Genomic DNA, 7,998 nt, shown 5'->3' with positions numbered 1-7,998 from the left:
CAGTGTGTCCTTTGCCATTCCCTATCACTCCTCCCTGAGAGAGACTTCACCCTGATTCATAAGGAAAAGGGGATGGCGTATTCTCTTAGCTACTTCCTGATATAGGATTTCTTTATGTGATGATCACAGACAACCTTGAGAAGTTCCTTGGTGACGTGGGAGCATAAAAACTTTCTGGAGATCTGGAGACAATGTTATATATAGTTCCTTTGAATAGTTTTATTGTACATGAGGGTAGAGAAATGAGACAGTACCTGGATTAAAATATGAGACAAAACCTTTTTTTAAAAAAAAAACAAAAATGGAGGGTGGGGAGTATTTGTATGCTATGTAAATGATTCATTAGGTAAGAATACTGATTTGGCCAGCTACTCCAGGGATATCCCAAGTAGGAGAGAAGGGATGGCAGCTAGTGTAGTAGTGGAGGCAGTGACTTCTGGCTGAGAGTTCGTTCCCCTGTGTAATAACAGGAGTGAAGGCAATGTATATGGGTAGACTTTTAATGTGGGCTGGGAGTCTTAATAGAAGTAGTAGAAATTAAGCAAGTTCAGTGGTTGAGAGTAAGAATGGAGATGTGAGATGTTACCAAGTCATCATGAATTCTGGTATTCTAGGAGTTCAGTGCATTACTTTTCTAGAAGTCTAACTCTGATGCCAGCCTGTGAAACTAACACACTGTTAGGAGCTGGTAGACTTTCACTTTCTCTCCTTTACACTAAAATTCAGGCTGTGAGTTATGAACAAGTCCTGCAAAAATCCTTCATCTCTTGGAGCTTGAGGACGCCCTTTCATAGTGTATGCAGCTATATTATAAAAGCATCTAAACACAAAGACTTCTTTTTGGGAATCCTTATCAGTGTTTTACAGTTTTCACTGTTCATATAGTGTTCAGAGTCACCCAGCTTTCCAGTCCTGTGGGACAGCAAGTCCTTTCTGGACAGAAAGGCTCCTCCTTGCTTTCTTGCTTCAAGGATTGTCTTCTATGCTGTCTTGTGTCAGTATCTATACCTATGCAGGCATCTTGGTTGTTTGCTTTTCCCCTGCAACTGATTTTCCTTGTATGTGCTGTCTCTGGTGCTAAAATTCTTTTTAAAGATCTGGTCTACTAATTTTATTTTTTTCTAGTAAGGGCAACTTGAAATGCTTGCCTTCAGTATAGATAATGCATCAAGAACAGGAAGACAAAAATTCTCACCATGGGGCCTATAGGCAACATCATGATAAATGGAAAAAGGATTGAAGTTGTCATTAATTTCATCTTGCTTGGATCCATCCACTCAACGTCCTTCATATCAGCAGTCAAGAAATTAGAAGACTTGGGGGGGGGAAGTGCATGCGTGAAACCCAATCTCTTTGTGAATCTTCACTAAAATAAAAAAGAAAAAAAACCATATTGTTGTTATGTGCCGTCGAGTCACCTGAGACTCACTATGTACAACAGCCCTAAATCCTGCTCTATCCCTTGCCAATCTTATTGTCTCCAACATGCCCATCCCCATTACCTCAGTCATTGAATCAATTCATCTCGAGGGTCTTCCTCTCCTGCGCTGTCCCTTCACTCTCCTAAGCATGACATCCCTCTCCAAGGACCGATCCTGCCTTGCAATATGCCCGAAGTATGTCAGACAGAGCTTCAGAATCCTTGCCTCCAAGGGCTAGACTGGCTTCATCCTCTCTAGGACGAACTTGTTTCTTCTCCTAGCAGTCCATGGTATATTCAACACTTCTCCAACACCAAAGCTCAAAGGCATCAACTCTCTTATCACCCCTAGTCATTGTCCAGGTCTCTGATGTATAGCAAGTAATTGCAAAGACCACGGCCTGGATCATGAACATTTCAGTCTCCAGACAGACATCATCGCCCTTTGGGAAAACGTGCTGTGAAGGATTTCTCCAAGGTGCAAAAGAGCAGTGATGTCAATTTAAAAACTAAGGTGCACCTGAGTTAAGCTATGGTCTTTTAAATCACTCCCTCTGTATCTGAAAGTTCTAAATCCTGCTTGAACTTCTGGCAGTCCCCTATCTATATACTGTTCTAGCTGTTTTTGAATGATCTTCAGCAGTATGTTGCTTGCTTGTGGTATTCGTGATATTGTCTGATAGTTCCACATTCAGCTGGATCATCTTTCTTGGGAATAGAAATACAGACCTCTTTCAATCTGTTGGCCAGATGGCTGTCTTCCAAATTTCCTGGCATAGACTGAGCACATCCAAGCCTGCATAAGTTAATTGAAAAAAGTCAATTGGTATCCTATCAATTCCTGGAGCCTTATTTTTGCCATTTCCTCCTTTATTACCATTTGGCTCCTATTCATATGGTACTTCTGAAATTTTTCAGTGCCAATCAGTTCTTTCTAGTACAGTGATACTATGTATTCACTTCATCTTTGATGCTTTCTGGGTCATTTATATATTGCCCATAGTGTCTGTCAATATTGTGTGTTGAAGTGTGAGAATGGTACAGTATAGAACAGGGTTCAGATCTTTTGTTCATAGGGTTGCTATGAGTCTTACCCAACTTGACAGCATCTAACAACAATCTGAAAGTTGGACAAGAGCTAAGGATGATTGAAAAGTTAATGCCTTTGAACTCTGGTGTTGGAGAATACTGAATATCCTATAGAATGCACAAAGAATAAATATGTCTTGGAGAAAGTGAATTCAGGGTGCCTCTTAAGAGGCAAGGTTGGCAAAACTTCATCTCACATACTTGGGGCATGTTTAAGGAAGAGCTAGTCTTTGGAAAAAGGTGTTATGTTCGGGAAGGTGTAGGGCCAGTGAGAGGAAGAACCTCAGTAAGAGGGATTGACACAGTGACTTTAACGATAGGCTAGTGCCTTAGAGAGGCAAGGTAAGGCAGAGTTCAGGTCCATTGTTCAGGGCTACTATGAGACATAGAAGACTTGTTGCCACCTAACAACAACAGTTCATATTTAATCTTCCCATAATACATCCTCCATAGATTTTTTACAGCTTTGCGCCAATTTAATGTTTTTCTATCAGTTAATCCTAATTTAGCAGTGTTTAAAACGTTGTGAAATTTTTTTTAGCTCAGACCTCATTCTTATTTTTTTTATATTTTAATCAAAGTTTACAGAAACCTTGGATTTCCATTCATTGATTGTTGCATTTTCCTTCCTCCCCCTCCCTCAGATCACTTTCTTTTTCTTTAAATATTCATTTATTGTTGCATAATTTTCCTCACTTCCCCCTCCTAGTTCACTTTTCTCTTTAAAATTACTCTTTCCCAGGGAGAAAAGTGCAACAGTGAACGACTGGAAATCCTTAGTCTCTGTAAACTTTCGTTAAAATTAATAAAAAAAAAATTCTTTCCTTGTTGTAAAATTTCCTCCCTCCCATCTCCCCCAGTCCACCGTGCTATGCACCTCTCCTTTTAGACTGTTGTCATACAAATAATACCTAAGCATGTATTTCTTTTACATAGTTCTTTCCCTCATCAATTTCAATGCAGTGTTCATTTATTTATGTCCTCTTTTCCCAGTTTCCTCCTAACCCTCATTTCAGCCCTTTTTTAATCAGTGGCATTATGCAGTATTTGTCCTTTTATGACCGAGATAGTTCACTCAGCATCATGTCCTCCAGGGTCACTCATTTTGTATATTTTATGAGTTTCTGGTTTTTCAGTGTTATTCTAATTTTTTATGGAAAATAATTTTTTCTTTTTAAAAAACTCACATTATCCTGAAAATTTATTAATGTCATTTTAGAGATATAATTTTCAAGTAATGCAAAAAATTCCTTTTACTCAGATTGCCCAAATGTTAACATTTTACATTATTTTTTCCAATGAACTACCTGATGGTAAAATTTCCTCTTATAGTAGCAAGCTATTTTGTCTTTGGCTTTTTTCAAACCATCCTCTTGACTATTTTAGCAGATGGCTTACCAGTTATTCCTTCGTAATCTGAACTTTTGTAGCCTGGCATCAGCATGGTTATTAGGAATTATCAGGACTAGCTGTCTCTTCTTTATATTTACTATTGTCTTCTACTGCATGATAAAGGAACTCTGTGTTCAGGCATTCAGCTGCTAATCAAAAAGTTCAGCAGTTTGAAAATATCAGATGCTCCATAGGAGGATGACTAGGCAGTCTGTTTCTGCAAAGACTTCATTGTAATCTGAGTGTTAAGTTTACAGGGCAAATTGTTTTTTGACTTAATAATTAATACATATTATATTGTGACATTGCTTCCACATTTTAATAGTACTTTTCTGATTTCTATTCTATCCCTTCCTGCCTTCTGACCTTAATCCCTGAGTGAATGCTACCCTTTTGATCTTCTATGGTTGAATGAATGATCAGGGGTAATTTAATTGCTATCCTTGGAGGGTGTTGCTTCTGTAAAGACTGACAGCTTTAGAAATCCTACAGGCATTTCCACTCCACCCTATAAGGTCACAATTAAGTTGGAATCGACCCCATGGACGTGGGTGAGACTTATTTCAAGATTCTTGTGGGAATTCATACAAATAGCTACTAAGAAAATGAGAATTTGGCTTAATATTCAGGAGATGATATATTTTAAATGTAAATAATAAATATGACATGATATGTATGATATAAAATATGTATAAAGTATATTTTAAATGTAACATAATGCAATAAAACAATGTTTTATTACACTGATACAGCCTAATACTTTAGCCATCTAAAAATTTAATGTGGTTTCTGTTATAAAAACTTTTAAAAATCCTGCTTCCATTTGCACAACCCTTTTCCTTTATCTTTAAAGTGGAGGTTATTGATGCAAACCGATTCATGTATGCAGCTACTAATAAAAAAGAATGTAGGTTTGAGTCTACCCAGAGGTATCTTGGAAGAATGGCCTGGCAATCTATTTCTGGAAAAAAACCCAAAAAACAAAAAACCACAAAACCACCCCAAAAATAATAAAAAAAAACCCCAAGCAAACAAAAAACCAAACCAAACTAAAACCCCAAATATTGCAAACCTCAGGCCTAATGTGACACAGATGTGGTGCCGGGAGTTGGGATGTGCCATGACAGCAACTGATTTTAGTCAGTTTCTAAGAAAATTCTGTGGAGGATGCTTGTGCTTCTCCATCCATCTATCAATTTTGCACTGTTATTTTATTCCCATTTTTCATCTGTATCATCCACCTTTACTTTTTTATCCTTATCTCTTACTGAACCCGCAGGCCACTAAAGGTTACACGTATTCACAATGACTAAGAGATACAGCAGGTTGTTGGTGAGTACCATCGAGGTGGAACCGACCCACAGCTGAATCGCACAGGAGACTCTCGTCTTTCTCCCCTGGAGCAGCTGGTGGATCCGAACCGCAAGTTTTAGGGATTGCAATGAAATTTCTTACCACCAGAGGACCAAAGCTTGTTTAAGAAGTAAAAAAACCACACTGCTGATATTTTGCTATTAACTCAGGCGTCTATGAGCACACACACTTTAATTATAAAAAAAAAAAAATACAAAGTCTTTGTTTTATAAGCTATCTTTTTACTTACTATGGTCCCTCTCTGCGACTCTTTGATGACTTAAGCGCCCCGAGTACCCCACTCCCCCCCTTTGTGCTCCTGCGGGTCCTCGGGCCTCCTCGCGCCCCACCTGCCAGGACACCGGCCGCCCCGCCCACGCCGAGCTCCGTCCCGGTCCCGCAACTCTACGCCTCGAGGCCGGCGGGGGCTCTTCGCTCGTGGCTCCGCCGTGCGGCCCGTTTCCGGCGGGGCCAGGGCGTCTCCGCTGAAGTCCGGCTCCAGCACTTCCAGCACTGCCTACGGAGCCCAGATGCAGGTGGAACGAGGAGGCCGGGGCGGCCGCGGCCGGCGCCCTGATCGCGATCGGCCCGGCAGGGATCGTGACCGGGACCGAGCGGGAGCTGTAGCGGCAGCGGGGAGAGGCGGCGGGGACGGAGGCGGGCGCCGGGGCCGCGGCCGGGGCTTCCGAGGCGCCCACAGAGGCCGAGGAGGAGGTGCCCCGCGAGGCGGCCGCCGGGAGCAGAGAGGCCGAGGCGCGGGGACCGGCACAGCGGTAAGGACCGGGGGGGCTCGTAGTGCCGAGGCCGGTGGCTGGGGCCGTGAGTGAGCGTGCGGGGCGCCTGCGCGAGGCGGCCGGGGCGGCTGGGATGAGCGCCGGCTCCGCACGTGGCACGTCAGCTCTGTGCGCCGCGGGTCTGTGTGCGGGTGAGGGGACACTGCCGGGTCCGCGGGCTTTCCCCGCCCGCCACCGGGGTCCCCGATACTGAAGACTTAACAACGTAGGGGCCGACACTGTGTGACAGGGATACGAGGCTTGGGCGGCTTCTAGGATTGACGATGTAAAGAACCCTAGTGGGTTGAGCCAGGATTTGGGCTCTAGGAGCCAAGGTCCTGGAAAACCACCTTTCCTGTGAAAAGACGTTCCTGTCATTAAGAAGGACTTTTTACTTTTTTTTTTGAGGGCGTGTGTGCTTTGATCATTGCTTATGAGGCACACAATAGAAAATTGAGTGAAAGAATGCCATCTATGGACAGGACGACAGACTTGCATCTGGAATTTGAGACAACCCTCTTTTAGTAAATGCATGTGTGTGGAGAAATCAGCGGTAACTTGACCTTTATCCTGGGAATTTTCCTTGTGTGAATGTCAGCAGTCCGCTTGAATTTTATTAGCAATGTAATTGGTCTAATTACATCAGGGAATGCTAACACTTAATCACATCTCTCATGCAGGAGTTATGTTACTAGTTTTGTGTGAGTTGTTCTGCTGTTGTATTGACATTTGTAGTACAAAAGTGCTATATATTTTGCATTCCTATGCAAGAGGGAAGACCTTAGATTAGATGAATTGATTCAATCACTGGGGTGATGGGCGTAGGTATGTCAGAGACAATAAGGTTGGCACAGGATACAGCAGGGTTTATGGCTTTTGTACATAGGGTCTCAATGAGTCGCAAGCTACTGGACGGCACATAACAACAACACATGCACATAAATGAGATGTGGACGGACAGTCTCCTCCCATGCCATTTACTGTCTCTGAAAACTCGCTGGAGAGTCAGCTATAGGTCGATTGCCACTTGAAGGCCCACACCACCATCACCAAGCCCGTAAAGATTTTTTAAATTTTAGCAAAAATTCCCCTTACAAAGATATTTGCAGTATCTTAAGGACAGTAAATAAGATGCCTAAATAGAGTAGTTATATAAAAGAAACAGACTTAGAAAAAATCTTTACGACTGAAAATTACGTGTAATTATTAAGCTTGTTGCCAGTTTGAAGAAGAAAAAGAAAACTAAAGTCGATTGAAATGCCTACTGTCACATTTTGTCTTTGTAGACACATTTGCAAAAGCCAAAGCCTGTGTAAGAAACCTTTCAGAGAAAGAAAACTCAAAATGTTTTTTACTAATAAAGCAAGATAGAAAAGTGGTGGAATTGGGCCTTGCAAAACTGGAAACCTTGAAAGGTCCAGAAAAACAAAGCAATCCCTTTTACTTCTGACTCTCAGGTGTTTTACCTTATATATGGTTGTTGCTTGTGATCTAGTCACAAGCTGTGGCTGGCTCAGAAGAATGGGAATCCCAGAATATTTGATTGTGCTAATGCGGAACCTATATTTGGACCGAGAGGCAGTCATCGGAACAGAGCAAGGAGACACTGTTGTTGTTGTTATGTGCTGTCGAGTCGCTTGCAACTCATAGCGACCCTGTGTACAACATCCCTAAATTCTGCTCTGTCCTGTGCAATCGCACTGTCTCTGATACACCCATCCTGATTACCCCAATCACTGAATCAATCCACCGCATAGGGGGCCTTCCCCTTCTGTGCTGTCCCTCCACTGTACCAAGCATGATGTCCCTCTCCAAGGACGTGTCCCTCCTTGCAACATGTCCAAAGTATGTTAGATGGAACCTTAGAATCCTTGCCTCCAAGGAGCAGCCCAGTTTGACCCTTTCCAGGATGAATCTGTTTTCCTAGCAGTACATGGTACCCTCAATACTCTTCTCCAGCACCACAGCTCA

The sequence above is a fragment of the Elephantulus edwardii genome, unplaced genomic scaffold, assembly GCF_000299155.1.
Source record: "Elephantulus edwardii isolate Elephantulus edwardi_28Jun2011 unplaced genomic scaffold, EleEdw1.0 scaffold00026, whole genome shotgun sequence".
Taxonomy (NCBI): domain Eukaryota; kingdom Metazoa; phylum Chordata; class Mammalia; order Macroscelidea; family Macroscelididae; genus Elephantulus; species Elephantulus edwardii.
This window is presented reverse-complemented; position numbering follows the sequence as displayed.